Genomic DNA, 19278 nt, shown 5'->3' with positions numbered 1-19278 from the left:
TTGCTTGGACATTCACTGTACTGGCCTTCTGAGACTCCAAATTCCATCCAGAAGAACTCCTGAAAAGTTCTGAGCCTGGCGTTATCGCTAGGTGTAGGCAAGACAGGCAGTGATGAACTGGAAAGTCTCAGATCAATTGTCTGCCACCAGATGAATCTCGTGTTTTGTTGGAAAGAACAATGAATAAAGCTCAGGAGGACATGCTGTGTATTCGAAGATGACACGTGATCTGAACTACAGGGTCTTGTTTAAAAACAGTTTCCTCATTCCCCACTTTGCTAAGGCACTTAATCCTGCAGCCCTAATGCAAGCAAACGGGAGTGCTTGACTTGCGTGGATTAGAGGAATGGGTACTTAAGGCCTGCATCTGCAGATGCTTACACAAGACATTCCTTTGGCTCTAGCGAGATGCTTCATGTGTAAGTAGCACTTGTGCCTTTGTAGGACCAGAGCTTACGTTTGTGAATAGGAGTTTTTTAATTGCTTTGGGACATTTCAGGATGAAAAGAGCTCTGTAGAGGCCTGCAGAGGAATGTAACAGGACATCACTCATCATCAGGGCGCCTCCTGTAGGCCATCCTGGGAATTAGCTTTGGCTCAGTGGTGCGCCTTCATCTAGTGGGGTCTCCCTGCTGTCACGTCTGTCTGTAGGGCCCAAGTTGCTCTCAGGACTGAGGTGCCCTCTTCTGGACACAGCCCTCCGGCAGTGCCCACCCTGTTCCCTCCCTACTTCCGGAGTCCTCTACCCAGACCCTGGCTTCACTGGCAGACAGCAGTCCAAATTCAGTGGCCAGTGGGGCCAAGGGGAGGGGGTGGAGTCCCAGGCCTGCCTACTGCTCGCGTCCGGGCCTGGGAATCATCTAGCCAGCAGCCACATGCTGCACCACCTACAACCCCCGCTGTCTGCTCCCCTGGGCCCACTTTTCACCTTTGTATCAGGGCCTCAGGCTGGCAGCAGTCGGCCGGCAGCTCATGTTTCCCTCCCCTGCCCATCACTGCTCTGTCCATGGGGCTCTCTCTCCAGCCCCCTTTTAGGGCAGCCAGTTCTCCCTCCTCCAACTCCAGGGAGTGACCGAAGCTGTTCTGTTCCACAGCCCTATTTATGTGGCCCATCCTAGCTCTCCTTAGCTGTCTCTACAATCCCTTTCCTATTTGGCTGCCTCCTGCACAGCCTCCTTGGGATTGCTTCTTCTGCCAGTGTAGGGCAGACACCCCACCGCAAGAAATAAGCCATTACCCGCAGTTGCAATAGCAGACAAACGTGAACATTCTTTTTAGTTCTTGCTTTTATTCCTCGAGGGGGGGCTGCTCGCTTCCCCATTGCATCAAGGGCAAAATCATCACTAGACAGCACCAAGCATTCGGCTTGTCAGCAGGAAGGTGAGGAATCGCACTCCGTGCCGGAGAAACTTCAGTGTTTCTTTCCCAAGAGAATCCTTGACTTGAAGTTTGACTGGGGAAAAAAATAGACAAAATAATCAAAGGTGGCATTCAAAGAACTGGAAAGAATCGTGAAGGCCGGCTCTTCAGACTCCCATTCCCTCGCAGTGGGCGTTAGAGCCAGAGATATCAGGCCCAATTACATCCATGCAGTTCCCCTGACATCACAGGAGTTAAGCTGATTTACACCAAACGAGGATCTGTCCCATAATGGTAGCGGAGTGTGAACCACTCACAGAGAGGGAAAGGGCATATTAAAACCAAGTAATGCCGGACTGGTGTGTGCACTGGAGCTCCTTGACAAATGAGGCATGCTTGAGGAATCCACCCTTGCAGATAAAAGTTTTGCTAAAAATTAACCATTTCTCTGAGTGCATTAGTCTGAAGTAAGAGAAAAGGGACAGCGTGCCAAGCAGGCAAACACCTGGGTGGACTGTGTAAAGCCTTGAATTGTACACTGGTTGGGGATTTGCAGCACAGCTAACAGTGTTAAGCGAGCAGGGACATCCCACAGCAATCTGAACAAATCTTTGTATCAGCGCCAAGTGGTTTATGGGGACATTAAAATGAGGAATGAACTCTGGGCAGGAAATTAGGGTGAGTCCCTGCCCAGGGGCTGTGTTTCTGGACTCCAGCTATGTGGTGCCCTGCGGTAGCTTGAATTACAACTGCCAATCCACTCCATCTGTGCAGCTCTGAGTGTTGGTTTGCAGGGTGGCTGTTCTCACTCAAACTGGACACGCTGGCTTAGCACCCTCATGTCTGTCCACCCGACACTGCGGGAGTGGCGTAACGTGAGAGTGCGAACTGCTGTAGTGAAGACAGGCCCGGAGTCTGAAATGGAGTCGGGTTAGACTCCTCTGATGGTGAGTGAGCCTGTGATTTTCAGTCGGTCCCCTGTTGGATGGTGATATGACAGGCCCAGCTGGCAGGAACCCCCCCTGCCCTGTATGGAACAGAGGGAACCATCTTAGGAGAGGAGATGCATGAGCAAGAAATAACGTAGGTCAGAACGCTTGGGTTCTGCCGCCCCATTCGGCCAGCGTACTGAGGTCTGACTTAAGGCAAGTCTCAGTTCCTCCATGCCTCGGGGTGTGTTAAATGGGAATTTTTTTAAAAAAGAAAAAGCTTTCCCAGCTCCCAGGCATGCCCTGACTTTCAAACAGTGAGTGAATTACCTGCCTGCGACAGAAGATGCTCCAGAAGGGCAATGCAAAAGGTGCTGCTAATGAGAGGGGCAGCGTGGCATAGTGGCTAGAGCACTGGGCTGGTCCTCAGATATGAGATCTATTCCCAGTGACCTTGCCTAAGTCATGTGGCTTCCATCTGCCTCAGCTTCCCCATCTGTACAATGGAAGTCATTATGCTGACCTCCTTATAAAGTGCGTTGTCTACTGATCATAAGAGCTAGGCGTTATTTTTATGAATAGAGAGGGCTGTGAATGTTCATTCTAGGCCCTGCGTTTTGATCCCATGTCTAGTCCTCTTTGACAGCCCACGCCGGAGCCAGCTATCATTCATGAGCATTACAAGCTGCATTCAATAGACGCAGGAACCAATAGTCGGCTGGAGAAACTTACAGAGCTCAGTGGCGTTAAACCAGAAGGGACTGTGACCCACAGGATTCCTTCCGGGCTGATTTCTGAAAGCACGTGGCGCTGAGCCGTGGCCCTTTGGAAATGGTGTTACCAGTGCACTGCGTTTCCAGGGAGGAGTGACTTACAGCTTTGGGAACCAGAGAGTCCCTGTGTGCTCCATTGTTTCCACCAGCTGGCAGCCCCCCAGGGTTCCTGCTATATGGAGCAATCCCTAGGGGGGAACAGCTGCAGGGGGCCTATTCTGTGTCCTGTTCCAGCCCTGCTACCCTATTCCCTAAGCCACACCAGAACCCACCCCATCTTCAGCAGGTCCCTTATCCCACCTTCCTAATGCAGACCAAAGTCTATTCCTGGTGTGGACAGAGGGGACAGGAACCGAACCCAACACCCTATATACCCCAGGCCAGTGCCCTCGTCCCTGGGCCACAGCAAATCTGTGGATGCTTAGCCACTTTGGTTTAGTGCTGACCCCTAGGCTGCTCCTGGGCTACCACAACCTCACCTCCCTACCCTGGCAGACTTTTTCTGCCAGTGCCTCCCACTCCAACTGCACCCAAGTAGGTCAGTGGCAGATCATCTAGGCACCTGCTCCTTGGCTAGCAGGAGCACCCCGAGGGCCTGATCCAATTGCTTGTACAGTCACCTGGAGTCTATACACTCTTTGTAATGGGAGAAGGACTGGGCTCTTACTGCAGGCACTGGAAGTCTGGCAATACCATGCAAGCATCTGTTCATGAGTCGGTGATTTTTCCCTGGCTACAGGCAACATTCAGGAGGTGAACATATCAGATTCTCAGATGACTCAGTGCTTTCCCCTCTCTGTGCTATTTAAAACTGCACAGCAATGGAGCTTCCAGATTCGCTATCTCGGTCAAGCAGCTTTATCTTTAGATAGGACAATGGCCAGGGCTTCCTTCCTCTCTAGCTGCATTCAGCGCCTTCCTGCTGCAGGTCTCGCTCACCTCTCCAGCACAGGTCACAGTACCCTCCGGGCTACATGGGGTGATGCTGACTTCAGCACCTGGGGAAAATATTGGAGCTCATGATTAAACCATCACTTTGTAAGCACCTCAAGGATAACAGGGTGATAAGGAACAGCCAGCATGGAATTAGCAAGAGCAAATCATGGCAAACCAACTTCATTTCCTTCTTTGACAAAGTTACTGACATAGTGAAACGGCTGGGAAAAAGGTGCATGACACACGCATCTGTAGGAACTCCTGCCTCTTCGGCAAGCTACACGCGGGAACTTTTTTCCCAGACTGGAAATTAGTGTTACTCCTTGTGAAAGGAAGAGCGCAGAAATCAACTTGAACGGCACTTAAAGTCGATGGAAGGGGCTTGGAGGTGTGGCCTCATTGTTTAGAAAATTGACCTAATGCGGCTAAGTTTGGCCTAAAGTGTGGACCAGGCCTGACTCTTTCCCGTTTCTCACTCTTCAGGGTTAAGCAATGGCCTAATGATAAGGATGAGGCATTGGGCCTGACTCTTCCACTGTGTGGTTTCAAGCCAGCATAACCGTATTTTGCTGCAGTGCAGTTACTCCGGATTTACACCAGCATAAGAGGTGAATCAGGCGTTTGGTATGTTTGGGTAGTTTTACATTTGCTGTCCTGCCTGGTGCCATAACCTTCAGATGGCGCATTTTCCAGACTCGAGGATATAGGTGGTAGATTACAGCCAAACTCACCTGTTTGGGTCACCTTGACTATTAAGGGAAATCAAATCTTCTGAAAACAGGGATCTTGCCAGTTGTACTGTAAGCCTGAAGCAAAGTGTTTTATCCCTAGGCCATGTAGCTTACAGTCAGCTTAACAGCAGGGTTATTTTGAAAGAACTGATGTTATTCTGAAATAACATTGTCTGCGTCTACACTACAAGCCATTATTTCAACATAATGTCAAAATAATGTTGAGCTGAAGGACTTCTTACTCCGACTCCTGTAACCCTCATTTTACGAGGCGTAAGGGAAGTCAAAGGAAGACTGCTCTAACTCAGAGATTTCCACAGAGATTTCAACAACCTACACCCCACCATTAACCTCAGCCTGGACCATTCCACACGGGAGATCCATTTCCTGGACACCACAGTGCAAATCAACAATGGAAAATTAGACACCACCCTCTACAGAAAACCCACTGACTCATACAGTTACCTACATGCTTCCAGCTCCCATCCAGCACACACCATACGATCCATCATCTATAGCCAAGCCCTTCGATACAACCGCATCTGCTCTAATCCCACAGACAGAGACCAGACACTTCAGGATCTCTACCAAGCATTTATAAACCTCAACTACCCACCTGGAGAAATAAAAAAGCAAATTGAAAGAGCCAAAGAATACCTAGAAACCATCTACTACAAGACAGACCCAAGAAAACCAACAATAGAATACCACTTGTCATCACCTACAGCTCCCAACTTATACCTGTCCAACACATTATCAATAGATTACAGCCTATACTGGAACAGGACACTAAACTCCAAGAAGCTCTGGGAGACAGACCCATAGTCTCCTATAGACAACCACCTAACCTCAAGATGATTCTTACCAACAACCACAGGACATACCACACTAATACCAACCCTGGTACTTTCCCTTGCAACAAACCCCGCTGCCAGCTTTGTCCACATATTCACTCTGCTGACACCATTATTGGGCCTAACCAAGTAAGTTACAAGATCAAGAATACATATTCCTGCGCCTCCAGAAATATAATCTATGCTATCATGTGCCGAAAGTGTCCGTCTGCTATGTACATTGGACAAACGTCTCAGACCCTTCGCCAAAGAATCAATGCCCACAAAACAGACATTAGACAGGATCACAAAGAAAAAACAGTTGCTTGTCATTTCAACCAGAAAGGACACAGTCTCAATGACCTGCTAACCTGCATCCTACTTCAGAAGACATTCAAATCTGCACTTGAAAGGGAATCCTCTGAACTGGCATTCATGCTAAAATTCGACACTCTCCGCACTGGACTTAACAAAGACCCCAGCTATCTTACACATTACAAAGATAGCTTCCCCAATTATCACCTCTAATACTATTAACTCACAGACATTTCCCCTTCCCCACCTCTAATATCATTAACTCACTGGCATTCACCTTCCTCCCCCCCCCCCCCCCCACATCCCCCTTCTGTTCTGTAATGTGATTTGTCCTTTTCATGTGTGTTCTTTTTTTAAATTGTATCCTTTGGTATATATGGTTGTGACTATTTTCTTCCATTATTTGATCTGAGGAAGTGGGTCTGGCCCACGAAAGCTCATCATCTAATAAACCATCTTGTTAGTCTTTAAAGTGCTACATAGTCCTGTATTTTGTTTTTGCTCTAACTCAGACTTCCTGCTGTGCTTGGTAGCTTATTTCGGCTTTCGCTTTGCGGTGTAGACGTACCCCCAGAAAATCAGAGCTGTACCTGACTCCCTAATAACCCCAACCCCTGCTTATAAATTCAGCTCAGCAGAGAATCTGTCCCTAAGTCTATCATGGAAGATCACTGTTGGATTACTAAAGATGGAACCAAACACCCACAAATGTTGGTAGTCTGAAATCCAGATCTGAGTTTCTATGTCATTGCCCGGGCAGTGTTCACTGAGCGAGGGGGCGCCCACCCAGGAAAGATTCAGGTGCCGCCCAGATGATTAGCAGAGCGCCCACAGCCGGCAGCCTGTGTTTCTACGGGTGGTGCACATCTGCACATAACAATTTATTCTGCACCATGGATGGAGAAAATTAGAGGGAACATTGCCTGGGACCATCTTAAGCCATTGTTAATGTAGCTGATAACTGAGAAAGCATGAGGGGTGATCTCCTCCTTCCTTTCCATGTGAACTTCTGCCGGGTTGATGGGAAGCTAAAACACCTGTGAACCTTCCTGTAAATGCACAGATGAATGTGTCCCATTGCTGATTCATGTACAATGCCTACTGCATTCCAGTTCCATTACTGGGAGTGGGTTGGGTGAGAGACTCTGGAGAGAGACAATCCCTGTCTGTGCTTCACTGAACATTGTTACGGACACTGACTTCCGTCCACTGAGTTATTTATATCCCCATTATTAAGCTTGGCCTGTTCTTCCTGGCTGGGATTACAGTGCTCCTGAAGGGTTGGGAGCTGCGGAGACAAAAGGTGTTAGCTGCTTTTGGCTCCCACCCTAGAAGGAAATGAGGTTTCTGACACTATCGGCATTTGAACTTGACAATCTTCCTCATCATCTGCAGGTCATACTCTCAGCGCTCGTGAGTCAGGGACACTCCTTAGCTTGCTTACCACGGGGGAAGGGGCACCTTCTCAGGGATCGCTGACTGTTCCCCATTGCACCTCTGCTCTGGCTGGCAGACCGAGAACAAGGCTGGGTACGCAAAGGATGTATTCACTTAGCAGTTATTCATGTCAAGAAGTTTCTCTGTATCAGGGCAGGCCTACCCATAGAAGTTGGACCAGTTTCATCAAAGAGGTGATGGTAAACTGAGTTAAATGGGGGCATCCTTGTATGTGGACATTGATTTAAATCAGATTTATATCAATGTAGCTTATACCTGTAGATGACGGCAGTGGTGAAAGTCAGCGAGTGCGCCTGAGTGCGCAGCTCTGGCAAGAGCCGGCAGAGCTGCGGCAAAAGCCGGAGGGGAGCTATTGAAAGAGTTAGCAGAGACCTGGATCACAATAGGACAGGACCTGTAAGAAATGGGAAGTTCCTTTCACCGCTGGATGACGCTGTAACTTTCTGTGTAAACCGGGCCTCAGCGCATGGGCCGGACACCAACAGAGTCAAGCCTAGTCTGCTCCATGCTGGAATGTGTTTGTCAGGGACTTCCTGTAGGACAGCTGGAAGACTGTTGCACCGTATCTCCAGGTGTGCTGCCATAACAGCTCTAAAAACACAGGTCTGCAAGTCGTGGCTTTCTGCCCCTCCTCCTCATTTCCCAGCTCAATTAAGCAACAATGTGTTTTCTGTGCTGCCTGCTTCCCGGCTCTCTCGTGTGTCAGTGGGTTTCTCTTCTTCTTGCGTGTTGGGGCATGAAGAGGGAATGCTGAGACAACAACACTAGAAGCAATCACAGCAGGTCACTCTTTTGGATCCCAAACCCCAGATGCACAGTTGTACTGGCTGGACAGGTGACCTGGCTTGGCTAATCTGGCAGTATTGTGGAACCTGCAGGATGACAGTGACCAGCAACTCACCCAAACCAGTCCACAAGGAGGTTAGAGAAGGGCTGGCTCTCAACGCTCATCCTTGGCAGAGACGCCCTTGGTGGGAATGCACTGCTTAGACCCGAAAGAGTCAACAGGGGAGCTGTCTGAGCAGCTAGGTGGATCTCTGGCTAGCTCTATTACGGACTGTGTCTACTTTCCTCACTCCTAATTCCTGCCTTCCTCAGCATGGCCTCACTTGTTCCCCGTTCCTGCCTCACTACAGGTCCCTGCTCCCACGTTCTACACTGACATGATGCCAACTCAAGCTTCAGCCCCGGCTTGACTCCTGACTTTGTCTCCAGCTCTGACCTCTGGGCCATCGGGTTTGGAATTCTGTTTCTTTAATGGGCCTACATCTGAAAATTCAAAGGACAGCACAACATCTCTCTTCCTCTTTAACCCTACTAAAATCTAAGCATCGGTGCAATGGTATAGCCAGCATGGCGGTGTAGAGAAGAGCAAGGTCTAGGATTCAAGAGAGCTTGGTTTTTTTCCCAGGTCTGCCACTGACTTACTGAGTGACCTTGAGTAAATTAATTGGGTCCCAGTTCTAAAGAGGTCCATCTTTTTTGGGGTGTGTGTCCGTCATTGGGATGCCAATTTAAGCCACCTGGAGCATAGTCTTCAGAGGTGATGAGTACACTCAACTCCCACTAGCCCTTATTTCTTAACCCCTGTAGGGGTATGTCTACACTGCCACCCTAGTTCGAACTAGGGTGGCTAATGTAGTCATTCGAAGTTGCAAATGAAGCTCAGGATTTAAATATCCCAGGCTTCATTTGCATCTTGCCGGGCACCGCCATTTTTAAATCCCCGTTAGTGCAGACTCCGTGCCCGCGGCTACACGTGGCACGGAGTAGGTAGTTCGAATTAGGCTCTCTAATTCAAACTACCGTTACACCTCCAATAAACTGAGATGATCCTTTTCCAATGAGTCTCTTTGAACTTCCTAATAAATGAGCTTTTAAGCATCTATGTCTGGTTAGCTTCAACTTTATACTTGTCTTAGTTGGTGTCAGTGGGTTTCTCTAGTGAAAGTAAAATACTTACTAGGAACATAAATAACAGATGTTCATAATCATATGATGAAAGATGAATGGAAATATCCAAAGTCTTGAAGGACAGTTTTTCAAGAAGGTGCATATTTTGATGGCACATCTCTGAGCTATTAACAAACAGACTGTTTCAATTTAAATGGGTAACCTGAGAAAACACTGAAAAATATGAATAACATTGTTTCTAACTAAACAAAATGAGCTAGTCTGAGGGAAACGAATGATCATTCGAATCTCAATGATTAGTCTTCACACAACAGCTGAAATGATTGCACAATGCTGCACGAATGCGTGGACTGGAAATAACAGCCAGGTTTCCTACATCAGGGTGCAACCAGCTTTTTCGGATCGTTTTGATTCTGAGCATTTTCACATCTCTTGGTCTTACTCCTGGTGAAAAGTTCTGGACCACATACTGGAAACTATAAATGTCCATTCACAACTCATGTGCCACGTATACGGGGACGTGGCATCAAAGTGCCACACACGTGACCTGAAGTGACCGCTCTCTGAAGTTGAACTGAGAACACTGGATCACTGCACTAAAGCTGCTGAATAATCCTTTGTCTTCCTGCTTATCGGAGCTGAAAGCACAGCAGCAGCCTAAAGATAAAAAAATCCATGCCATTAGCAGTCCTTAAGTTATATAGTCCCCTGGTTACACAGAACAAGCCTTGGTCTCAAAAGTGGAGGAGAGAAAGAGAGGAAAGAGCACAAAAAAAGGCATTCAATTAGCTGGCTCAGCTTTTCCTGAGGGAGCAGGTTGTTCTGTGGCTCCCTTTGTAGCTGTGTTTTCATCACCTTCTACCTCCACTGGCTAATGGTGTTTTCAGACATTTGAAAAAAATCGGGAAAATGCTGATGACCAGACTGTGAGCAGCTGTGAATCGTTGTAGCATAGAAATCAATGGATCGAAATCAATTTACATGACCGGTTGGACCTCCCTGGCCTGGCACCTTTGGGACTTGACCGGTCCTGAACCGGGGAGCTTGCCAAGCCAGGGGAGGTTGATGCCAGCGCCTCTGCTCCTGTCCTCCAGGTTCTGCTCCTGGCTGCTGGACCCTGCTCATCCCCCTGCTCCCGGCTCCCAGCCCCAGCCCGAGCCGCTGGGCTCCGACTTCCAGCCTCCTGCCATGGCCACTGGGAACTGCTCCTGGCCTGAGCTGCTGGGTTATTCTGCCAGCTGCCAGGCACCTTGACCCCCTCCCTCGCCACCAGGCTCAGGCCCTCAGGACTGGCTGCTGGGGTCCAACCCTCCCGGCCCTCCCCAGCCGCCAGCCCAGCTCTCTGTGGTCATGGTGCACTGTTTTTTCCCCATGAGTGTTCCAACCCTAGAGCACCCATGGGATCCCTGATGATGCCGGACCACGGATGTTGCCAGACAAGACAGTCCTGGACTACAGAGGTTCACCCTGTAGCTAAGATTCTGGCCTTCGTAGATAGTAAGGGACCAACTGTGAGAAAGTAGTCTCGTTGCCTGTCATATTGGATAGGAGACAGATCTGCAGATTCCAGATTTGAGTAGGCCTGGCTTGCTGCATTTAGACTTATCTGTACATTATTTATTTGTATTTTATTTAATGTAGTGGTAACACATAGGGGACCAGTCCTGGAGCAGCTCCATGTTGCACTAGATGCTGTAGAAACAAACAGAAAATTCCTGCCCCAAAGGACTTACAATCTAAGTGAAATTAGATTTCTACCTTTCTACATGTAAATGAGAACCTGTTACTTGGTAGCAGCTCCGATAGAAATCTCACAGCATTTATACAATTTAGAGGAAATAAATGACAATACTGAGCCAACGGATGGGGTCATTTGGTTTGGGGGTTACCCCATATTTGATGGAACTGCCCTAAAGTTTAAAAAAATGATGGAGGAATAGACCATAATAATGAGTTAACAGGTCGATTTACCTCCCATGTATGTTTTTCTGGGTTGGATGATGTCAAAGGATGATCTGTAGCTAAAATGAAACAGCATTGCTCCATTGACCTCAACAGAGCGAGGTCAATTTGCACAAACTGAGGGTCTGCCTCCAAATCTGTAAGGGTCACTGTTTATTGCCCCATCAGCTTCTACTCCAATCCGCTTCCATACTAGTGACCTACAAGTTTAGAGTTGTGGCTTTACTCTTGCTGTCCTGCCTGTATTTGTTGCTTGTTTTCAGTACGTTACTTCATTGGCCTGAATCTTATCCAGTTTTGGTTCTGGGTGTTCCAGCATCTGTGGAATTAATTGGCTTGGGGGGCTGCAATGCAGAGCCCAGCTGCAGAAAGGCTGTCTCACACTCATGCCTGTCATTTGCACTTGCTCATCGTTAACTGGCAAGGAACTTGTTCCTTACTTAGGACTGAGACCCTGTACTAATTCCAGGGAAAAACTTACGCACGCAGCCCCTGAGGGGCTGACAGGAGTATACATGTTGCACCATTTCCCATCACACAAGTGTACCCACCTGCGATCGGAACGCCCATACTGGTCTGCCTCCCACTCATTGTCTGGGCGACTGAGCAAGCCCATTCTTCAGGGAATCAGCATACAGATCTCCTCGTGAAAAGGAAGAAGTAAATTAGAAATATTCATGAGAACATGTTCATATACTCCTAACTTGAACCAGGGTCTCTAACCCTTAGGAAATTCTTAAAAAACAACAAATGGTCTGGTAGCACTTTATAGACTAACAAAACATGTAGATGGGATCATGAGCTTTTGTGGGCACAGCCCACTTCTTCAGATGACCAGAGTTTGGAGTTTAGGATGTGCAGACCCAAAATAAATAGGGGAGAAGGGGGGGGAAGCAGTGGGCGGGAAACAGGGAGCAGAGGGTATGAAAATATCCATGGGAAAAACCTTAGCTTGAACCAGTCCTCATGAGAAATCCACTTCCTGGACACTAGAGTACAATTAAATAATGGACTAATTTCCATCACCCTATACCAGAAATCCACCGACTGCTCCACTTACCTTCATACCTCCAGCTTCCATCCCAGGCATATTTCTCAATGTATTGTATACAGCCAAGCCCTAAGATACAACTGGATTTACTCTGATCCCACAGACAGAGACAAACACCTACAGGATCTATATAGAACATTCCTAAAACTGAAAATACCCACCTGGAAAAGTGAAAAAACAGATGGATAGAGCCAAAAAAGTACCCAGACATGAGCTCCTCCAAGACAGACCCAAAGGAGAAAATAACAGAACTCCTCTTGTTATTACCTATAGTCCACAACTCAGACCCCTCCAATGTATTATACACAATCTGCAACCCATCTTGGAAAATGATCCCTCACTCCCAGAGGCCTTGGGGGAAAAGCCCATTCTTGCTTACAGACAGCCCCCCAACCTGAAACAAATTATTTCCAGTCACCATGCTACACAACCGCATCGTAAGCATCCAGGAACCCGGAACCCAGCCCTGCAATCAGCCGCGGTGCCAACTCTTCCCTCAAAACTATACAAGCCAATTCATCATTGGAGCCAACAACATAAGCTACCAAATCAAAGGCTCATTTAACTACACATCCAGTAATTTGATCTATGCCATCAAATGCCAGCAATGCCCCACTGCTATATATATTGGACAAACTGGACAGTCCCTATGGGAAAGAATCAATGGACACAAATCAGATATATGTAAAGGGAACATACAGAAACCTGCTGGAGAACGACTTCAATCTACCTAATCACTCTTTAAAAGATCTCCAGGTGTCTGTCTTGTCACAAACCAATTCTACAAGCCAAATACACAGAGAGGCGTTAAAATTACAATTCATCCACAAAATCAATTCTCACACTGATAACCTCCTCAATCTAGATAATAGATGGCTGGGACATTATCAACCTAACATTCAATGAAGGTGCCAACAGCTCTTTGTCTGTGTAGATTCTTGCATTAGTACCCTTTCTGTCTAATTGCTATCCTATGATCCTTATCTGCTTCTTTTTAGCTATCCAATCTTCAAGTGTTTATAGATTACCAGTTCTGCCCACTTGTTTTTCCCTTTGATATTTTCATACCCTCTGCTCCTTGTTTCCTGCCCTCCCCCTTCCTTTTTTCCCCTTCTCCCCTCTCCTTTCTCCCCTATTCATTTTGAGTTTGCACATCCTAAACTCAAAACTCCAGTCATCTGAAGAAGTGGGCTGTGGCCATGATCTACATAGACTACATGTTTTGTTAGTCTATGAAGTGCTACCAGACCATTTGTTGTTTTTTAAGTTTCTCCTGTACAGATTAACTTGGCTACCTCCTGATATATATATATAAAGGAGGAAGTTCCTTATCTGATGAAGTGGGTTTTACCCACAAAAGCTTATGCCTAATAAATCTGTTAGTCTCTAAGGTGCCACTGGACTCTTTGATTTTTGGTTTATTCTTGAAATAGAGAGCCATTTGTTTCCAAGTGTTTTCACAGTTTGGCCAAATAACTTTTCCTGCCTCCCCATGCAACAACAGGGATTCAAAAATAAAGGATTACCAGTGTATCTCATTAGCTAGCTGTCCTTAATGTGTGAGCCTGTGGCAAAGACCCTAGACTGCCATTAATCCAGCTTGGAGGTGAGTAATTAATTAAAACTCCTTGACAGTGTAAGGCACTCCTGGGACCTGTTCTTTCCTCACACCTCTTTCTATTTACTGTTTCAGACACACCATAACTGAGACATTGGCAGAGCTCAGTGGCAGTCTTGTGTGACACATTTTGTTCTGCTCCAGCTCAAAAACAGAGCCCCTCTCCCCTCCTGTGTCACGAATATTTGTGATGTAATTTCATTCCCAACTTTTGGAATGTATTGGAAAACAACAGCATGCAACTCATTCAAGGTGCAGTCAATAGTCTTCCCGCTCATGGCCAGACATTAGGGGAAGTAGAGACTCCAGACAGTGGCTAATCCCTGTGTTCACTAGAGGGCTATGCATTCAGGGTCACATAAGGAAACCTGAGCCTCTCTGGATTTATATTTGTTTGTCTTGTACGGGTCATTTCTGGGGCCACAAGCCAGCAGAACTTGATCTCATTTTAAAATTGAAATAATCTGTGAAGTCAGGATCTCACATAGACATTCACAGAAATAAACATTAATCTTTGCCAGCTCACTGTCACACATATCCATATTTACTGACCTTTCCCCACCAGCTACAAAGTTCCTCCATGTGTTACATGCACTGCTATTAATTGGTTTATTGGTGATACACCAATAATAATGAGAATAAAAAAGAAACAATAAATAATAGACCAAATTCTCAGCTGGCAAAAATTGATATTGTGCTATTGACCTTTAACAATACTTAGCTTCTAGAAAATAATGATGATGATAATAAATAATACCGAGCTTATATAGTAATTTTCATTAACAGATCTCAAAGTACTTTACAAGGGAGATAAGTATCACTGTTGTCATCTTACAGATGGGGAAACGGAGGCACAGAGATAGGAAGTGACATGCCCAAGGTCTCTCAGTTTAGAGCAGGGAGCAGAACACAAGTACAGGCAGTCCCCGGGTTACGTACAAGATAGGGACTGTAGGTTTGTTCTTAAGTTGAATTTATATGTAAATCGGAACTGGTACATATTGTAGGGGAAACTCTAGCCAAACATTTCTCCAGAGCTCAGTTTTATTCTCCCACACCTCACTTCCCTCAGTCCTTTATTCTCAAGCTGAGGTGTCTGCTGAGAAAAGCCGCTCCGCGTCTCCCTGGTCTGCTGGGGGTGGCGCTAGCTTTGCGTCTCCCTGGTCTGCTAGGGGGAAGCAGCTAGTGCGGGGTTGCCTCACCCCATTTGTAAATAGGGATCTGATGTAAGTCGGATCCATGTAACCCGGGGACTGCCTGTATTTTGGTTTCCAGTCCAATAACTGAAGGTAGCCTAAAGAATGTAAATTACCTGATGAGGGCTGGATTGTGATACCCTCACTTGCCTAGAGTTGTCCCCTACTTCTTGAATGGTCCTTCATTTCAAGGGAATCATTCAAGAAGTAAGGTTCTACTTGAGCTGAGTAGAGTGCTCACTATCTGGTCTGGATTTGACCTGGATAATCTTGCAAGTAACTAATGTGGTGATAGACTCAACTGAAATGAAGAGTCATCAAAGACAAGATTGTCCTATGATGCTTAAGAATATTGACTGTTGGAAACCATGCACAGAAGATGCTTTCTTTTGTTATTCAGAGCTCTGTGGAGCCCTCTGGATTAAGAATATGTGTTTGAATAAACTAGTGTAACTGCATGAGGGTCTCAGTCCCGGTCTGCATTAGAGAGAGAGTTTGGGTCTGAATTCAAAGTGTTCATTTGTAAGTTCTTCTCAGAAAATTTTGGTCCAACATGGCAGAAATTTCACAGCATCAACTGCTGTCACAAGTCTCCTTCTACCCATTTGGAAGTTTGTACTGGGTTGAGAGTGATTTCCTGTCCTTACAGTGAGGACTACTCCTCCAGCAACACTGTTAAAGTATCACAAGTTGGTAGGAAACGTGACCAGAAAATAATAGAATTCCATTTGTCATTTCCTACAGTCTACAACTCCAACCCTTCCAACACCTTATCCACAATCTACAACCCATCTTGGAAAAAGATCCCTGACTCTCAGAGGCCTTGGGGGAAAGGCCTATTCTCACTTACAGACAAGCCCCCAACCTGAAACAGATTCTTTCCAGTAACCATGATACACAGCTACATCATAAACATCCAGGAACCCAGCCCTGCAATCAGCCACGGTGCCAACTCTGCCCACATATCTATACAAGCAAATTCATTACTGGAGCCAACAACATAAGCCACCAAATCAGAGGCTCATTTAACTGCACATCCAGTAATTTAATCTATGCCATCAAATGGCAGTAGTGCCCCACTGCAATATATATGGGACAAACTGAACAGTCTTTACAGGAAAGAATTAATGGACACAAATCAGATATCCGTAAAGGGAACATACAAAAACCTGTCGGGGAGCACTTTAATCTTCCTGGGCATACATTAGCATATCTTCAACTAGCTGTTTTGTTACAGACCAATTCCATAAGCCAAATACACAGGGAAGGACTGGAACTACAATTCATTCACAAGTTCAGTTCTCATACCTATGGTTTGAATAAAGATACTGGATGGCTTGGTCATTATCAGCCTACTAAACAATGAAAGCAACAATGGTTCTTTGTGTATGTAGAATGTCATGATACCATCTACATGTTTTGTTAGTCTTTAAGTACTGGCAGACTATTTGTTGTTTGCTAATTAATGTTTTTTATCTGCCTCTTTTGACTATCCAGACTGAAGGGTGTGTCTACACTTGCACCCTCTTTCGAGAGAGGGATGCAAATGAAGACATTCAAAATTGCAAATGAAGCCGGGATTTAAATATCCCACGCTTTATTTGCATAATCACATTATGGCGCTATTTTGAAATACAAAACGCGGTTTAAATGCGGTTATTTCAGGAGAACACCCTTCTTCCGAAATAACTGTTAAACCTCATTTTATGAGGAATAAGGGTTATTTCAGAAGAAGTGTGTTCTCCCGAAATAACCGCATCTACACCGCATTTTGTATTTCGAAATAGCACCATAATGGGATTATGCAAACGAAGCGCAGGATATTTAAATCCTGGCTTCATTTGCAATTTTGAATGTCTTCATTTGAATGTCTTTAAAGTGCTACCAGACTATTTGTTGTTTTTTAAGTTTATCCTTTACAGACTAATTTGGCTACCCCCTGAAGCTTCTATGTATGGAGGACATTTTCCTGAGATCCTTGTGGTCTTGGGAGAGTTCAGGTAATGAAAATAGCCTTTGTGAATTTTTGGCCATCACCATAACCAGGAAGTAGCCCTGTTCTGGTACGGAATTCTACCTGAAACCACTATGATAAGTAGAGGGGCTCTACCAAATTCATGGTCTGGCTCTGTAGTTCTAAAATGTTGGCAAGTAGAGAACAATTCCGTTTGGAGTTTTCATACAGTATGACAGACTCTGTAACATTTACAATGGGTAGAGCACAGGGAATAGAAGCAGGACCTAAATCATTTCCCACATGGATGCTGTCATCAATTTGCCATTGAACGAAGTTCCTCTACAGCACATACCTTAGGAAACAATCCTGTGATCGTTTGTAAAAGAACCCGAGGGATTAATTAATACATCTCATCCTCTTAATCATGGGAGCCAACAACCTCCAGGGTTCCCCGGGGCAAGGTTTGTGTGTGTATCTGGCTCCATGTTCCTGGAAGGGGCAGGGCTTTGGCAGAAGAGGCGGGACTGGGTTAGGGTTAGCGCTACTCGGATTGCTTTGAATCCTCAGGTCCCGGGGCAAGTGCCCCCTGCTGTCCAGTCCACCCGGCTGCTCTTAATTCAGGTGATTCCTGCAGATTGGAGTGATGCGCATGTGACATCTGGAGGATCTGAGCTGTAACTGCAGCAGTGGCACTGTCATCCAGTTCCTGAAAAGTTTTGAAAACTTCCCTACCACACAAACAATGCAAACTAAAAGTTCATTCGCTGGTAAGGACTCTTCCATGGATGTCATGCCCATAGCTGCTCTCTTCGGGTATGTCTACACTTGCATCCTCTTTTGAGAGAGGGATGCACATGAAGACATTTGAAATTGCAAATGAAGCTGGGATTTAAATAGTCCACGCTTCATTTGCATTTTCACGTTATGGCACTATTTCAAAATAACAGATGCTATTAAGACGCGGTTATTTCAAGAGAAAACCCTTCTCTCGAAATAACTGGTAAACCTCATTGTATGAGGAATAAGGCTTATTTCGAGAGAAGGGGTTTCTCTTGAAATAACCACATTTTAATAGCATCTGTTATTTCGAAATAGCATCATAACGTGAATATGCAAATGAAGCATGGGATATTTAAATCCCAGCTTCATTTGCAATTTCGAATGTCTTCATTTGCATCCCTCTCTTGAAAGAGGGTGCAAGTGTAGACATACCCTTTTAGACTATCTGTCAGTAGGGAAAAAAGATCTACTTCTTCTTGAGCAGTGTACTCTGTGCTGCTTTCCAGTTCTTTTTGTAGCACCACTCACCTAGATAAATAGACTTCAACAACTAGTGATTTCTGATTCCACAGGCCTCACTTTGGACTCACCCGTATTTATCTGCTTTTCCTGTGGATTTTACACCTTTGATACAAATCTCTTTAAATGCTTGTGCTATTCAGTTCAATGAGGCTCTTTGTGAGGCCGAATAACACAGGAGTCTGTTAACAAAGGGGAAATGGTATCTCTTTGGAACCGAGCCATACACCTTGCACAAAGGGTCTTGGAACTTAAGAGAAGGACAGAACTTAAAACTCAGGCAGGCTGAAGAGGGAAATCGGGTGAGCAACCATGCTAATAAATCTTTGCAGAGACAGCAGCCAATCTGACATATCCGAGTGAGGTTCTTTCCGCTTTCCCAAAGGCCTGCTGTCTCTGGGGGGAGTTATGATTAGGCAAAAAGCCACAGCTGAAGATCCTGAGTAGGTGTTAACGGAGAGGAAGGGGCTATGCGCTCTCACCTGGCTCTGCAGGACGTGTTGGATTCAGTCCAATTTCAGCTTCCTGCAAGGTATGAAGGGATCAGCCTGAGAAGTGGCTGCCTTAGGGCTCACGTAGCATGGGGAAGAGTGTAGCAGTGTTGGTTTCCTTGGTACCTGTGTGTTTCTGAGTGAGCTATTGTCCCGTTGCTCTGATTTTGGGGGTTCAGGCTAGGGGGAGGGATCAGGAGATTTTAGAGCCTCCTTCTTTGCAGGCTGGTGGCCTGAGAACCCTGTTGTTTATCCTGTCTCCAAGCCAGGAGTTCTTTCACTGACTGCTTGGGGTAAGTGAGGTTAATAGATTGGTAGTTGTCCTCTCTGGAAACCCTGAGAGATGCATCAGGTGGCAGAATCTGCTTCCCCCCCCCTATAAATATTAAGGCTCAGGACTGCTGAATGTTCAGTTTTAGCCCCTTCTAGGGTTGCCAGGTGTCCAGTTTTAAACCG

At 46.1% G+C, this 19278-nt stretch overlaps 2 long non-coding RNA genes across 8 annotated transcripts in view; one reads left to right on the top strand and one right to left on the bottom strand.

Moving 5' to 3' along the window:
• LOC102454386 (uncharacterized) overlaps nucleotides 1–19278 on the top strand; it is a 133137-nt gene that overhangs the window by 106073 nt on the left and 7786 nt on the right. The window lies entirely within an intron of this gene.
• Nucleotides 2111–17750, bottom strand: LOC112546320 (uncharacterized). Its single transcript, XR_003089999.3, has 4 exons — nucleotides 17385–17750; nucleotides 11762–11850; nucleotides 4001–4059; nucleotides 2111–2386 (listed from the first exon to the last, which is right to left on the bottom strand). It is a non-coding gene; the product is annotated as an uncharacterized LOC112546320 (long non-coding RNA).

The sequence above is a fragment of the Pelodiscus sinensis genome, chromosome 8, assembly GCF_052426305.1.
Source record: "Pelodiscus sinensis isolate ZL-2025 chromosome 8, ASM5242630v1, whole genome shotgun sequence".
Classification (NCBI taxonomy): Eukaryota; Metazoa; Chordata; order Testudines; family Trionychidae; genus Pelodiscus; species Pelodiscus sinensis.
Note: the sequence above shows the minus strand (reverse complement) of the source record. Positions and strands in the feature narration are given on the sequence as shown.